General features: G+C 36.7%; 1 protein-coding gene across 2 annotated transcripts in view; it reads left to right on the top strand.

The window, feature by feature from the left end:
* Nucleotides 1–6,383: 6,383 nt before the first annotated feature.
* tjap1 (tight junction associated protein 1 (peripheral)) overlaps nucleotides 6,384–20,964 on the top strand; it is a 136,598-nt gene continuing 122,017 nt past the window's right edge. For both annotated transcript variants that reach the window (XM_089117305.1, XM_089117306.1), the window contains exon 1: nucleotides 6,384–6,763. The gene's annotated coding sequence lies outside the window, so the exon portion shown is untranslated. The remainder of the gene's footprint in view (nucleotides 6,764–20,964) is intronic.

Here is a 20,964-nt window from a genome sequence, read left to right on the forward strand (position 1 = left end):
TAGTAACTACTATTAACTAAAAAAAAACTCCTGTTAACGAATTAGTAAGTAATAGCTCACAGATGAAAGTGTTACTAGATACTTCTGTGGGAATTGCTAATTATTTGGATCCGTATTATAAAGTGAAGACCATGGGAACTAACTAGTAATGAATCAAGTGTTACTAAAGACATTTTCTAAAAGTACACTAAAGTTCACCAAAAATCTCAAACGGTTGCACAAATCATGACTAGATCATGTAGTAGCACTTGAGTCATTGCCAGTTAGTTCCAATGATCTTGTGTGCATAATGAAGTTTAGAACAATTAACTTACCTGTACAATAATCAGTATAAAATGTGCATTCACGTGATCAATTTTCAGCATCCAGATGGTATAATCCAACACATTCTCATCCTACACTGTAAAAAATAACCGCGATTTTAACGGTAAAATACTGTAAAAATACTACAGTGCAAAACTGTTAATTGGTAAACAGAAAGTTTCCGTACTATACACGGTAAATAACTGTGATATCATTTTACAGTAAAATACCGTTAAATTTACAGTTTTTGAAAGTGAAAAATACACGGTAAATAACTGTGATATAATTTTACAGTAAAATACCATTAAATTTACAGTTTTTGAAAGTGAAAAAGAACAAATCGTTGTATAATTTACAGTGAAAAACCGTAAATTGACATTCTCACAATTCCCTGTGTGACACTTCACATTTTATGTATTTTTGTTGAAATAGCTATGGTTCCTCATAGTTTTATTGTTTTTTTTTTTCTAATCAGTTATGTACATTAGGGTTATATGTTACATTTAATGTTGTTAAATTAATGTTTATTGTATTTTTTTTTTAATTTCATGTGTGTTACCATGATGGTGCTTAATGTTTGTGTGAATGACATTGTGCAGCTTCTTTAATTAAGTATTGCTTTATACAAGTATTCACTTGTGATGAGCTGTGATTGCTCATGTAACTCTCATCAGTGCTGTGATGATTGTTGGTTGTCAGTGTATTACAATGGTCTAAAACAGATATCAATATCAATACGTTGGTAAATCCACATTTTATCAGAAAATAAATTACGGTTTATTACTGTAAATTTTAAGTTAAACCATTGTAAAACCATTAACGTTCCTACCGTATTTTTAACGGTAAAGTTCTGGCAACCACAGCTGCTGGTTTTTTACCATCAAATTTACGGTTTATTTTTTACAGTGTAGGGCGTCATATACTGATGCTTTTGCCAATGCGTATACATCCAACGCACACGGCACCCTTCAGCGTCAATATAACACACTTCGGTTATAGGTAGGTTTAGGTTTGTGGAAGGGTTAGGGTTAGACCACTAGGAGGCGCCTTGGGATGATAACGGCTGTATAATCACACACATCTAGCAAAGCGCTCTTAGCACTTTATTGGTAATTTTAACTGAAGCAGACCGTAAAGGTGGACTTCAAATATTTCTTATCCTGTTGTGCCATCTGTAGGCCCTGATCAGCGACTAATCGACGTCGTGACAGACTATAATCTGTTTTACAGTCGGTTCAGCACACCAATCTGCATGTAGCAGTTAGAGTTAAGTGTTCAAGTGCTCAATGGTGATAAGGCTCTCAGAAAAACTGCACTTCATGGGATCAAACCTGAGATGTTTATATGATAGCCATAATCACCGGGGAAATTTATTTCCTACTGGTAAGCCTTGCAATCTTCTTTCTACAATTTACATATAAATCCTCCTGGAAACATCAATGAAATTAGATTCATATTTCAGCTACCTTTCTTTGTCTACACAGAGGCATGTTCCCTGTTCATGTGGATTTGCTTGCATTTGTGTAGGCAGCTTCATGACCACACAAGTCCGCAGGTGTACGGAAAATGAATCATGCAGGGTTGGTGGTTTGAAGTCATTGAAGTCTGTCCTCTTTGCTTGAAATGCAAATGTTTGCCTCCCCAGCTCTTCAATACAAGCCAGCAGGAGGTCCGAGGCAAGCAGACTATGACCCCTTTAAAAGCACATGCTTTGTGCCGGCTGTTCTGGGGTCAGCTGTCTGCTTTAGTGACAGAGCGGTTCAGCATTAATATTCACCTGATACCTGTCAGATGAAGGGCCTCACATCTGGGGGAAACAACTAAGACAACGCCACCTCACAGACGGATGTGTTTCCTCAGTGAATCGATTTTTCCTTAAAACGCTGTGTTTGACAGAAAAAGTTTTTTTTTATTTATCTGCTCAGTTCACCACACCTCTAGAGGAAGATCATAGTGACATGGTCAGATTACTGAGGTGACTAAACTGGGAGAAGAGGGAAAAAAGCAGGAGGAGAAATTTGAACACTTCATTTTCTGTTTTTATTAACTGCAATCTGCACACGGGAGTCAGTGTTTCTGTTTGCCAGGTCTCCGTACACTCTCATTAATGCCACAGTTAACCACACAAACACTGCATGCTGAAGCCCCTACAGCACCCTTGACTGCCATCTGCTGCTGAGTTTATCTCCCTGACATGCACTCACCTAAAGGATTAGGAATTATTAGGAACACCATACTAATACTGTGTTTGACCCCCTTTCGCCTTCAGAACTGCCTTAATTCTACGTGGCATTGATTCAACAAGGTGCTGAAAGCATTCTTTAGAAATGTTGGCCCATATTGATAGGATAGCATCTTGCAGTTGATGGAGATTTGTGGGATGCACATCCAGGGCACGAAGCTCCCGTTCCACCACATCCCAAAGATGCTCTATTGGGTTGAGATCTGGTGACTGTGGGGGCCATTTTAGTACAGTCAGCTCATTGTCATGTTCAAGAAACCAATTTGAAATGATTCCAGCTTTGTGACATGGTGCATTATCCTGCTGGAAGTAGCCATCAGAGGATGGGGACATGGTGGCCATAAAGGGATGGACATGGTCAGAAACAATGCTCAGCTAGGCCGTGGCATTTAAACGATGCCCAATTTGCTCTAAGGGGCCTAAACTGTGCCAAGAAAACATCCCGCACACCATTACACCACCACCACCAGCCTGCACAGTGGTAACAAGGCATGATGGATCCATGTTCTCAGTCTGTTTACGCCAAATTCTGACTCTACCATCTGAATGTCTCAACAGAAATCGAGAGTCATCAGACCAGGCAACATTTTTCCAGTCTTCAATTGTCCAATTTTGGTGAGCTCTTGCAAATTGTAGCTTCTTTTTCCTATTTGTAGTGGAGATGAGTGGTACCCAGTGGGGTCTTCTGCTGTTGTAGCCCATCCGCCTCAAGTTTGTGCGTGTTGTGGCTTCACAAATGCTTTGCTGCATACCTCGGTTGTAACGAGTGGTTATTTCAGTCAAAGTTGCTCTTCTATCAGCTTGAATTGCATCAGCATTTGAGTCAAAATTGGATGAGAGCATGGACTCAGAATGAGTAGTTTGTGCATAAAAAAATGCCTGTCAAAGCCAACACATGTTGAACGATGTTCAGTTACCAGAAAGTTTTCCCGTTGGATTGGTGTTTATTCTCTTTAGCATGCAGTATGACGTATTTCACTCAGTCCCCTGATCCTTAAGATTTCAGCCGAATGAAGGACAAACTTATACTCCCATTCATTTTTTTTTACTATGCACGTTAGTCTCTGACAGACAGCATGTTGAAGGCCACCATTTCTCCCTCTTCTTGAAAGCAATGACACGTTCAAAACATCCGGTAGTGTGGGTTTTCCAGGAAATGTGTGTACTTGCTGGACCTCTGCTTCTCACAAATACTATATTGCATTGTACACGTTATTTTTTGACAGACATCGATTTTGGGATATTCGAATGATGTGGAAGACTAAAAAAACAGAGGGATCGTAAGGTATAATTATTTATTTTCTTAGCCAACAATTATTCGGTGAAGTGATTGCTGCCGATGAGTGTATTAATAGACAAACTAATTGTTTTGACGGACGTGATAACGTGGTTATCTAAGGGGTTAACTTGATTTTTGGGTAATAATTTAATTCAAAATGTGTTTTGCTTAGTTCATTACTTATTTAATTGTGTTATTTTGTGGCTTAAATAAACCCAGAGACTGGCATGTTTGTCTTGTCAAAAATGTTACATTCATCTGTCACAAATCCATTGACTTTTGAAAATCAAGCTAATATTTTACCAATAAAGGAGTGGTTTTGACGCACAAAGTTGTTTTTATTGTCTATTATAATAAAACACTTTAATGCAAACTAATACCCACACTAGCAGAAGAGCCTCTTTTCAATATTATTAACATGACTTTATCTCTAGGTCATGTACCAAGACCGTTCAGGCTGGCAGTTATTAAGCCTCTCATTAAGAAACCACAATTAGATGCAAATTACAGACCCATTTCAAATCTTCCATTTATGTCTAAAAGAGTCGTGTCCGCCTAATCGTGCTCCTTGCAAAAAATATTTATTTATGAAAAAATTCTGTCTGGATTCAGGCCCCATTATAGCACAGACACTGTGCTTGTTAAAATGACTTCTAGCTTCTGACCAAGGCTGTATTTCAATACTAGTTTTACTTGATCTTAGTGCTGCGTTCGGCACTATCGATTATACATCTTCTTTGACTGGCATTCAGGGACAGACATTGAGGTAGTTTAGATCCTATCCTATCAGATCATTTTGTCTTTTTAAACGGGGAAAAAAATCTAAGATAATGTCAGTAAATTATAGAGTGCCACAAGGATCTGTGTTAGGCCCTCTGCTGTTTTTATATAAATGCTGGCACTTAGTAATATTATAAGAAAATATGGAATTAATTTCCACTGTTATGCCGATGATACTCAGTCATTTCATCACAACCAGATGAAATCTCTAAATGATCAAAGTTGACAGCGTGTGTTAATGATATAAATTATTGGATGACCTGTACATTTCTTCTATTTAATTCAGCTACAGTAAGACTGAATTTGGTTATTTGTTGAATCTGGTTTCCTATTGAACCAAAAAACCTGTACACAGAATACAATTTGCATCTAGAAAGGATGTACTGTCACTTCGCATCCTCTACAGTTAATGACCTGGCCGTTATATTAGACAGCAACTTGTTTCATATGTTATAAAAACAGCCTTCTTCCACCTCAGAAACATTGCTAAGCTCCTGAACATGTAATCTGTTTCTGATGCAGAAAAGTTAGTTCATGCCTTAATGACCTCTAGACTAGATTACTGTAATGCATTACTAGCTGGTTGTCCTGCATCCTCAATAAACAAAACGCAGCTAGAGGTCTTACCAGGTCAAGAAAATATGATTATTTAACCCCAATTTCACATCTCTATACACTGGTTACCTATTAAGTTCTGTATCAATTATGAAGTATTACTGATAAGGCCCTAAATGATTTAACTCCTGTGTAACTGATCTTCTATACAATCCATCACGCTCTTTAAGGTCACAAAACTCTGGGCTTTTGGCAGTACCTGGAATATCTAAGTCCTAAATATCTAAAGGTGGGAGATCGTTTTCACATTTGGCTCCTAAACCCTGCAATAGCCTTCCAGATAATGTTCAGGACTCAGACTCACTCTCCCAGTTTAAATCTAGATTAAAGACACATCTTTTTAGCCAAGCATCCACATAATCCATCTCTTAACCTTATACTCCAGTTATATCAGATCAAATGCACATTATCTGCTCAATGTTACAAACAGCAGATAAGCTAATTATACTTTCCATTAGTTTTTCTGTTTTATCGGGTTGCCCATCCTGTACATCAACCCCAGTTTGGATCCAGCCTCTTATGAAGACTTCAGATGACCAACACCTGTGAAGATTTACTTCAGGTGAAGCAAACTGAATCAAAATGCACCAATGCTATTTTCCTATGTCCCACATGTTCATTATTTCAATGTTTCTGCCTTAAATTAATACATTGTTAGCTAACTGTGTGATTGCTATTGCTACATTTCTGAAACACATAACTTGGACACAGTCACCTGATAACAGATCACAAAGACTGTTCTGTAAAGCTGCTTTAAAAAAGCGCTATACAAATAAATGCAAGTTTCATTGAATTTTATAAGACAGCCTAGTTCAGTTTAACATAAACTGACAGTCACTTCTCGCTATGGATTTGTTTTTGGCAGCCCTTTTGACTGCTAGTTTGTTATGGTTGGCGTATCAGGCTATTTTCTGGACGTTTGATACACTGGAGTGTGTCTAGGCTATAGCCTATGTTAACTATAGTACCAACATTACAAATATTATGAAAGTAAATGAAATAAAAACCACATTTAGCAAAGCAATTTTACTCTCTACTCACGCTAGGCTATCAACTTCTGAAAACAAGATCATTGACCCGAGATAGCGTATGTTCCCTTAATAATGCTAGAACTTAGTAGCCTGACATCTCCCCTCCTCTTCTCTGATCCCAGCAGCATTCCAGCACTCCAGGAGGACGATCAGCGAACCATCGCGTCGCGTCGGGATTCCTGAGGATTACCCGGCGTGCCCTGCGGGAAAGATGGCGCTGAACGGGAGAAGGTGGAGATGAACTTTATCTGAAATCTGGAAGAGCTGATATCCACACCTGCGATCCCCGGTAACACTTTAACACCTCAACGAGAGATACCGGCGAGAGGACGCGGGATCGGCGATCGCTCGTGAGGAGCGGAGATATTTCAGCGGCCGTTAGCAAGTGTGTGTGTGTTAGCCAGCGAGGAGAAGAAGAAGGAAAAGCGGGCAAAGTTTATTCAGTTTGAACAAGAAGTCTTGACTGGTCTACACTAAACTCTGGGGTTAACTGCGGAAAATCACCAGTGGCAGGTAAGAAGTTCACGAATGTATACCATCGTAACCGTAGTTCATTTTGTTCATGTATTATCATATTTTCATATATTGTCGATATACGCGGCCAGTCACCGTTAAGATGAACTGATAAACACACCCAGTGCTGTGTTTAATCTCAACATCATATCAGACCTGTGAAATGATAAACATGTCCTCAGGGCACCGATCCATTAGCAGATTAGAGAAGGTTACTAATCTGAAAAGTGTCGATGTCAGGTGTTTTACGCGGATTGTTTATTTGGTGGAGTGTGTCATGGCCATTGGCAGGCGAATAACCCTTCGGCAATGTTGTCTGTGTAATGTGTGTGTCTCTCTCCTCCATTCACAATGTTCGCGATTTAAATGCACGTATATTTAATTCTTTAATGTATTCTGTGTTCTTCTCACAGAATATACTGTTATTACTACCAGATCCGGTTGTGCAACCGATCTGTTACGCGGTCTTCTTTAATACTCGACCGTTTAGCTGGTTGATCTATGATGGTGATTATGTCCTAAACCGATGGGGATTAACATTTTATTCACGTGTCCTGACATGAAATAGTGTAACTTCGTGGAATGCCACTGGGAAGAAAAAACGATGCCGTATTTCGACGGATACTCTTGAGTTTATGCTGAAAAAACTCGTGGAGTCCATCATGGACACAGAACAGGTAATGTCCACGAACGCCTGAGAAGCTGCGGTTATTTACCAACCCTTCGGCTGTCAGGATCCTGATATGTTGTTTGACGATTATTTGTTATACAAATAATTACGATAAACGATTTAAATGTCCGTTTTGTTAATGTGGCTTGCTTGTTAATATCGCTTAATACAGATACACCGTGTAGGAAGAAGCTTTATGATGACTTTGACGAACGTTTCATTAAAGGCATTGTAAACAAATAAATAATCATATTTTAAGTTATAACAGTTAAAAATATTTCTCTCTTTTGTTCACTTGGGTTCTACTTTTAACTTATTTGAATGTCTTTTGCAACACAGCCAACCAAATATGATATTAGAAACGTATTTCTGCCTTAAATTATTTACTTTGTTATTTTAAAGGGATAGTGCACCAAAAATATATTGTAGTTCCAATCTTATAAATGTTTCACAGTGTTTATAAATAAAGATAATAAAATAATCCAAGTCTTCTGAAGAGACACGATCGCGTTATATGATTAGCAAATTTAATTTAGGCTTTTGTTCACACAAACATTAATCAGCAAATATGGTAAACGGAAGCTTAAGGTAGTTTGACCTATAACCGTCAAAAGACATTTTTCCATTAGATAGTTTAGGATTAAACATTGAAAACAATTGAAACTAGAGAGCTTTGCATTCACATGTAGACTTTAGCATTTAAACTTTTTTTTCGGGCATACAATAATGTGTTAAAAAACAGAGAGCGAAAAGTAACGGAGCAAAACTGTGTTTTTTTTTTATGGTGCATGTACGTCTGTAGCATATTTACATGGCAACACAATTGACAATATGTGAATAATTCAATATGTGAATGCACAATAATTGTGAAATCACAAATCGTAATCTCAAATTCGATTTTTAATCTCTGTATTTTTTGTGAGTAATCTAAATGTGTATTTATCAGTATCATTTAAGAAATCCATTTGAAGCTCATATATACTTATTTAATAAAAGAAATAAATGGTTTATTTTGTTGAGCATCTTTTCTGACTTGAATTTGTATGCAGTTAAAAGTTACCTTGCAACTGGATCTCCAGTAAAGGAAGTCTTTAGGGGTCATGTGTATGCTATAATGTTCAGTGTTCCCCATAAAGGGATACTCCACTTTTTTGGAAATAGGCTCATTTTACAACTCCCCCAGAGCTAAACAGTCGAGTTTTACCGTTTTCGAATCTATTGAGCCGATTTTCTGATATTTAGAAGAATTTCAGTAACCAGATAGTTTCTGGTCTCATTGACTTCCATAGTATATATTTTTTTCCTACTATGGAAGTCAATGAGACCAGAAACTGTCTGGTTACTGATATTCTTCTAAATATCAGAAAATCGTCTGAATGCATTCGAAAACGATAAAACTCAAAATGAGTAAAATGTATAATGAGCCTTTTTCCAAAAAAGTGGAGTATCCCTTTAAATCATCTGCAGTTTCTAACGTAATGCACAGACCTATTTCAGCTGTAGTGTTGCTGTAAGGCGGGAGCATCTCTAATCCAGCTCTGTATAAAGTAGATCAGCATCCTAATGACTTCTCTGGCACTGTCTCAAACCTCGTGAGCTGCCTACCTAGACAGCATGTTTCGGGCAGTGTAGGGTTGTGTCTTGGCAATTCATCGCTGGGGATACTGTGCACAGAAGTGAATGGACAAGACTCTTCTTTTTGCAAAGTACCTCAGAGAGTACATTTGGTCCTCTTTTTGTTAGGCACTAGGCAGCTCACTAGTGTGAGAAGAAGAGTCTGTGTTGGAAGCCTCTCAGGGGAGGTTGAATAAACTGCAGTGTTTCAGTGTGTAATGCTTGCTTGATATGACAGCCTAGCTGCTCCCATACCAACTCCCTTTTTTATTGAGTGCACTTACAGTGAGTTTAAAAGTCACAAATGCCTTAGCCATTACTTACAGATGAGTTATGTCGATAAACAATTAGTAAAGGGCCGTTTGTTAAGCACTGAATATGTTGCTGATGAGGGCTAAATGTTTGGTCTTTTATTGGTATTGTACAATTTACTAATTTCGATGGAAATAAGTAATTCAGTTTAATGCTAATTTCAGCTAGGCTAGTCAATCCTAAGTAACTGATTATTGGCGTAATGGCTCCAAAATATAAATGTTGGTGTTGTTACAAATGTAGTGTTGTGTCAATACTAGAATTTCTAACTTCAATACGATACCTTGAAAAATATCGATATTCGATACCACCGAGAAAAAAACTGCCACAATATTAAGGGGGAATTTTTTTTTATTTAAAGCTAAATATAACAAGTCTAGAACATGACAATGAGGTATATTTTAAATGAACAAAACTGTCCTGAGTAATATTTGTTAATATTTTTTAATTGGACCAGAGCTAACATGATCCGTTGTATTTTTACCTACTGTTATCAAAGATTTAAATATACTGTAACATAAAATAACTTAACAGTATCAAATTGGTGGATAGAGTGTCATGTATAATAATAAGATTAAACATTCAATTTTCAGTTAAAGGCATTTCATTATTGAATTCAGAGATGCCATTGTCTGTTTAGTTTAATTAGTATCTGTGTAATCAAATTGATGATAATCGCTAATGAAGGCAAATTTCAGAATTAAATAATAAAGTTAAATAGGCACAAGCTAATTTACATTTTACCACAGTTACATTATTTACTTGTCTAAGATTCCTCAGTCAGATTATGTTAACTTTATGAAAACGGTGAAAAAACTAGACAACACAGACTCATATCAACAACAATACGCCATCTTGGTTAATGTTTCAGAAAAGTTCAAATGAAAAGAGTTAGTGTTTCCTTTAGGATTTTAATTGGCAGTGGGGGCAGGTCTGTTCAAACAACAAACACCCCTGATGCTGAGCATATATGCAGCTAAATGTTACCCCTGGAGCCTGTTCCTTAAGTCTGTTTTCACCTCTAAAATAATTTCGATCTTGCGGTGTATCCGTGCTACTCTCCGACATGCCCGATTGCGGTGTGTTTTAAATGCGTGTCCGTGCTAATCTCTGACATTCCCTTCACTTTTGCTATTTAACCAGAGTGAATGAGACGAGTGCGTCACGTGTGGTGTTTGTCAACGCGCCTTTGAAGAGAAGTGAAAGTGACCGCTTCGATATTATCGATACTTCGGGGAATTAGTATTGGTACCGTTCAGATATTTCAGTATCGATATTTATCGAAATATCGATATTTTTGACAACGCTATTACAATGTGTGATGCAACGAAAATATTTTTTTGACTGAAACTTAGTTTTCATTTAGCCGAAAATGAATAAAAATAATTAGGGCTGTCAAACGATTAATCGCAATTAATCGCATCCAAAATAACAGTTTGTGTTTACATAATATATGTGGGTGCACTGTGTATAATTATTTTGTATATATAAATACACACACATGCATGTATATTTAAGAAAAAAAATTGCAATTAATCGTTTGAGAGCCCTATAATAGAACTTGCAATAGAAGTTGCCAACACTATCTTACGACCAATTGGTATGAATTCGTACGTACGAGTGATTTAAAAAGTGGCTAATTCGTACTAATTCATACAACCTCACTCGTACGAATTTGCACGATTTGTCTAAACTTGCGTGATGGGTAGGTTCAGAGGCGGGGTCAGGGGTAGGTCATTCGTACAAATTCATATGAATTAGCCACCTCGTAAAATTCGTACAAATTCGTATGAGTGATTTAAAAAGTGGCTAATTCGTACAAATTCATACGACCTCACTCGTACAAATTCGTACGATTTGTCTAAACCCACGTGATGGGTAGGTTTAGGGGCGCGGTCAGGGGTAGGTCATTCGTACAAATTCATACGAATTAGCCACCTCGTAAAATTCGTACGAATTCACATGAGTGATTTAAAAAGTGGCTAATTCGAACTAATTCATACGACCTCACTCTTACGAATTCGTACGATTTGTCTAAACCCACGTGATGGGTAGGTTCAGGGGCGGGGTCAGGGGTAGGTCATTCGTACAAATTCATACGAATTAGCCAGCTCGTAAAATTAGTACGAATTTGTATGAGTGATTTCAAAAGTGGCTAATTCGTACTAATTCATACGACCTCACTCTTACGAATTCGTACGATTTGTCTAAACCCACGTGACGGGTAGGTTTAGGGGCGCGGTCAGGGGTAGGTCATTCGTACAAATTCATACGATTTGGCTGCCTCGTAAAATTCATACGAATTTTCGTATGAATTTGTGATCATACGAAATTTCGTATGAACCCGTGAGATCGGGTTGGATATGCTGATGTGTTTTACTTTCCGCTGTGTGAATGAAGTGATACTGGTCAACTCATCATTATAGACGCTCTAGTGGTTTAGTTCAAAACTTTTTTTTTTTTGCAGTTTCGGAGATCGCCAGAATGTCTGCATTATTGCAGCTGATGTTGGATTACATGTGCTTATTGATGTCCGATTGAACTATCATGGGCTATTTAATAAACTCACCCGTGCTTGTGCAGTAGATACAGAGGTGAAAGGTCAGCGACCTCCTCTCCCATGTGTGTTGTTGTTGGTACACTTGAAAACATCATCTGAGCCTTAGCAGCATTCTGCATTCTCTCTCATCCGGCGCTGTTAACACCTCACACACACACTGCTGGTGTGTGTGGACTCTTTAAGGCAGCCGGTGACTGGTGGATTTGTGCTAGGTGATGTCGTATGATAGCGCACCCCCCGTGGAGCTTTTATCAATTAGGAAACAGCCAGTGTGAAAATGTTTGGGGAGGGATTTGTTGAAAGATTACTCTGTCAAGTACCGCTGGGCTTAGCTGAAGAGATGGAGGTTTTGTGCAGTCTGGAGTGTTTAATTGGGGAAAAAGGTGGCTGAGAGTCAGATAATTGTTTGACGATGGATGCCGTAGAGTACCTGTACGTAAAAAAAGTGTACAAGTTGTGAGTGACCATCATAATGGGTTTAATAACTTAAAATGCATTGTTTGCTCACATTGATAGTATTTTGCCACATTCATAATTTTCTTTTAAAATGCTTTAAAACAATTGTTTTTTTTGCAGATGTTGACAGATAAGGCTACATGATTAATTGGAATGAAACTGAAATCACTTTATTGCTTGGTGTGATGATGATAATATTATTATTTTATGGCCTTATTGGTATATAATCTAAAAAAATGTCCATATTGTGCAGCCCTACTAGCACAGTAAAAAAACTTTATTTTTATCAAAAAAAAAACGCTGTTAGATTTTACCCAATTTGCGCAGCCCTAATTATAGAAACATACATTTACAGAAATCTGTTGTTAGTCAGCCCAAAGTATAATACAATGAAAATAATAATACTTCTAATAATTGTATTTTAATATTCAGCTAAACTCCGCTCCAAAAATGGATGCAAATTAAAATAAAACGGCTCTGATATCTATGACAAACTGATCCTCATATATTGCAGTTCAAATCAATAATATTTGTCAAAAGATTTACAAAATGATTTGTTTGGCCTGAGTCTCACTTCCTTGTTCCAGATTTAGCTTTAAAGCAGTTGTGACCTTGACAGTCAAAAATGGTTTAGAATTTCATATATTTATCTATTTATATATATGAAGAGTTCAGATGCAAAAGCCTCTAAATGCCATTTAAAATTTTCTTCTTTAATGATGATTTTTATCAAACTTGTATATTTAAGTTCAGTAATTTCACTTGAATGGCAATTATAATTACCTATTAATTGTTATTTAAGTGAAATTACTGAAGTTAAATATACAAGTTTGATAAAAATCATCATTAAAGAAGAAAATTTCAAATGGCATTTAGAGGCTTTTGCATCTGAACTCTTCATCTATTCATCAGTGTTCGCCACACACTGCACAGAGATCAAACATTTGAATGGGTTTATTAAAATAAGCTAAAGAGTAGGGCTGTTGCGATAACCGCAATATTGTAGTACCACGCTACTGACAAGTCAACCGCAGAGGATTGCAAGTAACCGCAGCAACTGCGATATTGACGGTTTTTATAAGACTATACCCTTCTTTGTTTGAACTTCATGCATTTGTATTGAATATTAAACAAGTTCATAATAATAACAAGACTGTTTATCGTGGTGATGTGTAGCCTAAAGAGACTTCGCACAGACCATGAATGAGGGAGATCGGCAATTATCTGCGTCTGTCTTGATATATATATATATAGTCATTAGGGGTGGTTAATCTGTCTTTTCCGATTCGATTCGATTACGATTATTGAAGTCCCGATTCGATTACAGTCGATTTTCGAATATTAACGATTCTCGATTACCGATTATTGATTTTCCATTTCACAACAGTAAACGAAAATACACTAGATCAACATATGATTATATTAGCAGCAGCAACATTTTGGTATTAATTGCACTTTTTATTTGTTTGATATTCATTGAAAATATAATGATGGTTAGTGAGGACATGCAAACATGCTTGTTGTCTACTACTTAGGCAACTCATTATCTTTACATTTATTAACTTAACATTTTTTTTCAAAAGCAATTTTGTTGCATTATAATGCAAATGCACCTGGTTCTATTAATTGACAGCATTAAAATGTATTTTGTGATTTCCTTCAATTGAAAATATTTGAAGCAAGTTTGGGGGACTTGAAGGGCACCCGATTCAGAGAATCACCCAGAAATTCAAAAGAACAGCATTTATCTGAAATAGAAAGCTTTTGTAACATTAAACAATACCGTTCAAATGTTTGGAGTCGGTAAGAATTTTTATTTAATTTTTTGGGCAAAAGAAAAAAGAAATCTATACTTTTCTTCATCAAGGATAAATTAAGTTGATCAAAAGTTAAAGTACAAGAAATTTAATGTTACAAATCGATTATCTGAATCTTTTGTGTGTGACTATAAATAATTTGCTTTAAAAGTACAAATTAATGACCCATATAGAATTAATGCACGATATATTTTATTAACATTACAAAGAACGACCAGGAAAATAAATGTGTGCTTGAACTAGGAGCATACTTGTAGTAAATAAATAATATAACGACTGGTGCAGCCGAGTGTTTTTCCTCCTCTGGCTGGAAAGGTGTCATATGGCTTATCATATTTGTCGTGTTTCCGTCATTGGTTTTATTCCACAAAGCGTACAACTAGTGCGGCTCTTGTCCAGCTCGTTTCCCCCTTCAACTTCAGAAGCCAAAATATTTCCACACGTCAGCTTTTAACCTAACAAGGAAAGTGTTTGGATCTCGCGTGCCATCTCATCTCTGTATGTGCACGCCACAGACGGTCCCGCCACTTCCGCGCTTCAGAGTTCGGTCTTTCGCGTTCCGTCAATATTATGTTATTATAAATGCATATAAAAAAAAAATTTTTGAAATCGATTTTTTGACATTTGTGAATCGATTCAGGATCGTCCACGTCCGCATCGCGATGCATTGAGAATCGATTTTTTTCCCCACCCCTAATAGTCATATATTTGTGAAAAGGTTGCCGTGTCAAAGGAAAGCGAAATATTTGTTGTATCATCCTTTTAATGTTCACGTCGCGGGTATTTACCATAAATGCGCGTCAGCAGCAGCATTTTGTTCCATAATCATGAAGACTTACAAAAGGAGATATCAGGAAGAATATCATGGCAGTTACTTTTTCTTTTTCATACTGTAAATTAAAAGGTGAAAGAGAACGTGTCTGTCAGCTCAATTGTCATGTAAAAAAAAAAGATTGTAGAGCCAGGCCGATATTATCGGCCGATATTAGGCATTTTCCAAGCTATCGGTATTGGCAGTTATAATGGCCGATAAATGAATATTTAAAAAATAAAATAAAAAAACGTTGTTACAGTGTAGTTGACAGACTGTCCTTTTAACTTTTGACAATGTGACTGAAGTATTTCTTTAATAGCACATGACCGTTATAGCAATGAGGCATGTCATCTCTCCTTGACCTGTTATATTGAAAATGTATATTTTACAATTTGCAGTAAGACGTTATCCATTGCTAAATTATGGCTCATCATAGACTACCTAACCACAAAGCTAGCTAATGCCACTATCATCAGTGTAAGACCGCTAACGTTAACATTAATGAGCTTTGGTTCCTCTGTTCTATTGCGATAATAAAAGAAACAAGTTTCTTTTTAAAATGCATTATCATATTATTTTAGTTAAAACTCATACATAAATACAAATAACTAATGTTAGGGAAATCTGTTAATGTTTTGTTGCGCGTTTCTGAAAAAAAAATATATATATCGGCCGATATATCGGAATGTCGGATTTGAAAACCAACAAATAATTGTATCGGTATCGACCTTCAAAATCCTTTATCGGTCGGGCTCTAATTTTAATTTTATATTTATAATAATAATTTGCAGATTAACATTTTACCATTCTTTGTGTCCTGAAGTAAATGTCCCTTTTTCTGTTTCAGTTCTAAGAAAAGCAGTGGTCCTATTAAACAATGCTTAGAGAGCATTTGTATGTGATTTGAGTTGGATTGGAATCTGAAAACTTAACGAGAATGACCTGTTTAATTGGCTCAAAGTTTATTAAAACAACTATTTCAAAACCTCAACTGATTTTCTTTTTTTAGATTATAGTAATAATATCTATAACTCAATGTTTTAACTAATTAAAAAAGTTGAATAATTGTTCCCAACTTAATGATAAGCGGGCAAAATGATCGTCGATTAGTCAATTAATCGTCGGTAGATTAATCGATTATCAAAATAATCGTTTGTTGCAGCCCTAATGCGCATTTTGCGCTATTGAGCCACTCAACATTACCTCAAGGGAAATTCCATAACCGCGACAGCCCTACTAAAGAGTCGTTTTCACTGTATTGGAAAGATGCATCTGTTATTCTCCTCAGGCTTTTATGTATCTACATTTTTTTTTTAGACTGCACACACTCTTAGCTGGTTTCTGTGTTTACTGTAATCTCATTCAAACCTGCATGAATAATCTAATCTTCCATTAATGTTATTTCAAAAACACAAAGGTTGTGTATGTTCACCGTAGTGTTATTATACTACTTTGGCAATGTTCTGGACAAGAAATGAGGCTCTGATGGCCTTGAACGCGACACGTTCTTTCTTCGAAATATTTGTAATACTTTAAAACCTACATTTTGCTACCAGTGAACAGACTGCAAGGACTTTTTGTGCTGAGGAACGACCTACATGTCGCCGTGTTTTGGAAGCTCCTCTGGAATTCGCTCAACTCTGTTTTGGAACGGGAGGGAGCGCGAGTCGTGAGGATTGTGTGGAAACATTCCTCTGCTTGGCCGGGCTCCCGTGCTGGAGGAACGCTCCTCAGTTCTTGTGCAAATTTACTCTCCGCTCGCTCGCTCCCATTGTCAGCCTGTCAAGTCTGTTTTTATGTTTGTTGCTTGAATCCAATTATCCATGACCTGCAACATAGCCTGCACCTTTCCTCGGTGCCACAGACACAGGTTACTGATGCTTTCCTCCATCTGCCTCTTTCACAGCACTTTCTGTTCTCTATTTCAAACAGTGCTTGGAGAATCTCGCTTAAAGCTAATGAAATCACCCATTTGCTCATAATGACCAAATAAGCAGCCGAAATGTCGCGTAAAGGTCAGTGCCGTGTCCATGTTTTCAATTCCGAAATTTACCCTGAAATTAAATTCCTCTGCCTTAAATTTGCTTTTTCTGGACCTGCTGAACCTTGAAAGAATGATTTATTTGCGCAGCGCTTTTCTCAATATATCGTCTCAAAGTAGCTTTACAGGCTGCAATATTAATATTACTTGTTTCGTAGAAATGCACATTTGACAGCAGCTTGAGTTAGGATGCAGATGTCTAACAAACACATTAACATCTGTAAAAAACTGTAACAACCTCATTTTTAAAAGGTCAAATTGAAATATTTGGACTGTTTGAGTTTTATTCAACTGAACCATCGCTCTTCCATAGTTACAGCATACATACATTAACCATGGTTAAAACAAGCATACATATATACATGGTTAAAATAAGCATACATTAACCATGGTTAAAACCACACATATAGCATCTCACTATGGTAAAGTCAGTGTTAAACTGTAGCCTAAATACATTTAAATGCACAAATGCTATAGCTTTGGTAAAAAAAGACTTTGATTATTACTCCTTTTATACATTGTCTACAATAATGATATAATAAAGTTCTATCCCACATTTCTGCCACAATACCATGGTGCAGTTAGTGTTACTACAGTAAATCCATAGCAAATGATGGTGATTTGTAAATTGAAAAGCCTTCTGACTATACGGTTGCCCACAGTGTTTCTCCTGTTTGCTTTAAACTAGATTAAATCACTGAGATATTTAAGTTCTTTGCTGAATTCAAGAGCTTCTTGCTGGACGTCACAGCGCTGTTTAGTGGTCATGTGACTGAGACAATCAGCGAATAAACGCATCTTCTTTAGTAAGCTTGCGCTGCGTATAAACATTAAATCAGTTATCGTTTTATCGAGGGAAATTTATATTGCGATAATTATCATTATTGTTATAATAATATATTTTGTATATTCAGGGGTTTTAATAGTACTAAATTATTCATGCAGTATTTATCCATTCACTTTCTGAGCATAGACCTGAAAATAACATTTCCAACTAAATCTGTCATAAATCTTGATTGCTTTGCAGCGAGAGGTTTCTTTTAAAAAATAACGTTTGGCAGATTATTGCTGATGTGTGAAAAGTTTAATAAATTATAGAATTTTACATTTATTGTTATGAAAAATGCAAAAAAAGTTATAACAGTTATAACAAAACAAAAATACTTTTACTTTTTTTTTATATGATATTTATATTTTCCAAAACATGGTTTACTCTAAAACTGCGAGAAAGTTAAAGCCAAAAATCTAAAAAAAAAAAAAAAAAAAAAAAAAATCAAATTTGAGCTTGATTTCTCCAAAAAGTAGCTTTCAGTAAGATTTTGTTTGGGCGCAGTACCAAAAGTTTCCACTTGATGAAATTAGTTCCAATGCGGTTATTTTTGACCTCGCGCAACACAAGTGTGACTATTTGTTTTCAACACCACTGAGGCCTAACCTTTTCAAATCATGTCCATGATTTTTTTGTGTGTGTGTTCACACACAGCAAGTGCCAAACCATTTACCAAATTTCATACCATGAAGTAAAAAATTCTAAAAAAAGAAAAACTTTTTCGGCCAAAAATGACCGAATAGCACCAGTGGGTTAAAAAAATCGTAATCAAATCCTTAATAAACCAAGTATTTACACCCCTATTTCTTTGTATGATTAGGTGATTAAGAGCACCATTGGAAATGTTTTTCATACATTACGAAGAAAACATGTTTCTTATAACTTTGTTGTCAAACTATATTTATATTTCTGCAACTATTACATTTCTGCAGCTCTCAGAAGTCAGGTGAAATCCCAATATACAGCATCCAGACTGAAGTCAGTTGTTCATGCGGACAACTGGCTTTCCAGGGAGTTAAAGTCTTGGCCATGTTCCTGTTCTTCCTCTCTTGTTTCTTCTCTTACCTGCACTTGTTTTTGCCCGCGGTGTTTAGAGAGGCCGGGAGCAGTAATCCTCAGCGCACATTAGGCCTGACTACACTACACACACACCAGCTGCTAGAAAGAGCTTAGCGCTCCAGATCTCACAATGGCAGGTGGCTGTAGCTTCACCTCTAGGGTCATAAAGAGTCCCGTAGACCTCCAGACAACATCAGGTCCAAAGTGATCTACTTAATATAATTGTCTTTTCCTGCACTTCCTCCAAACATCCTGCTGTCATTTCATCTGAAGAGTGCCTCTGGTCATCAAGGACATTTCATGACGCTCCATATTTCAGCAGTTCTGTTTGCGTGTCTACAGCATTACATGCCTTCCAGCTTGATTATTATGCATTGTTAAAGGGACAGTACACCAAAAAAAAAAAAAAATTCTGATTCATACGCTGTTGATTTGATTCTTTTGTATGTATATCTGGTACAGTGCATGCCCATTTTTCTCAAGCACTTAACCAAACTTATACAGGGAACCAACCCTCTCATTAGGTACATTACTATAGTATCTAAAGTTGTTACTTTCAGATGTGAAAAAAAACCTGTAACATGTTTGGAATCCAAATCGTGATGTAGATTTTTTTTTTTTGCGCCATTTCGAAAAGCTACACTGCAAAAACTCTTCCTCTTCCTGTCCTTTCTTCAGTATCTCACTTGTTTTTACCTGCAGACATCAGCACTTTTACAATTTTTGTGCCCAATGGACATTTTCATGGAACTATAATTAATATCTCTTGTTCCTGAGGACTACAAATTTCCCTTTCGGAGTTGGGTTTTGTAAGCCTTGTCATTGACTGAAAGGTCATAGTGGTTTGGATACCTTTTTGTGAGATCGTATTTAGTTCACATGCATGGACAGAATGGCCTATTTCTGTCCGTGTTGCCCTGGAGCTTATGTTACAGGTAGCAGACGTCTTAACTTATCCAGCTGACACAGTTGAGTATTGGCATTTCCATTAGTATGACAGTTTTCTGTTCCTTCTTCTTATAAAGAAACATGAAGTCGACCTGTAGTTGACACCTACACTAAATATAGTGCCTGGAGTTCAGATTTGTGTCACAACACTGCTAACAGTGTTCACTTAAACATGAAAATATTTAAAATACAAACAACTGCATCATATTTACTTCTTTATATTGAAACACTGCAGATGCCTGTATAGCGTTCATTGGTTCAAAGCTATACTTTCACTGAATGGACAACATGAGCTAGAACATTAGGCAAGGCAAGTTTATTTATGTTGCACATTTCATACACAATAGTATTTCGAAGAGTTTTAGACAAAAATAAGGTGATTTAATGCATGTTTATTCAGAGTTTCTCCAATTATGATTGATGAATGAAAAAAATCTAGATTCAGAGAACTAGGCTACATGAAGGTGAGCAAACAATGACGTTGTTTAGCCTATTTTTCCTGTTGCTTGCCTAAAGATTATGATGAGCGTTTCCAAGGTTGACTCAGGCTTGAGTGGTTCCTGGCAGTCGTGCTGATTGGATAATACGCCTGTGTGGACACACCCCCACCCCGCAGCAGTAGAAAATGAAATCACTCAGAGGAAGTGAAAGAGCCGTCTCAGCTTTAATCTGTCCTCCGACCAACCCAGTGCTAGCAGCTGGAGGTCCCATTACAACAATGCAAAGCAAATACTGGTGGTTTCTAATGCGAGCAACATAGCAATGTATGTAGTATTGCCCTTCTAAGAAAAACAAAAATCCTCTAACCCTAAATTTTTTTAACATGTCAGTTTCATACTGTACATTTACATGGCAGCTGCTCTATCTGGATCAGCGGCAGTGCGAACACAAATATGAATGTTGCAGTGTGATGATCATACTTTTAAAGGTCAACATGACACACTGACACTTCTGTAGAGCTGCTTTATAGCTGAATTGAATTTGTGTACCGTAATTGATAAACTTTGACAAAATTGACACAATTACTGGGCTGAAACGATTAGTCGACATTTTCGACAATAAAAAATTGTCGACAAATATC

The sequence above is a fragment of the Pimephales promelas genome, chromosome 11, assembly GCF_988280905.1.
Source record: "Pimephales promelas chromosome 11, fPimPro1.hap1.1, whole genome shotgun sequence".
In the NCBI taxonomy this organism is placed as follows: Eukaryota; Metazoa; Chordata; class Actinopteri; order Cypriniformes; family Leuciscidae; genus Pimephales; species Pimephales promelas.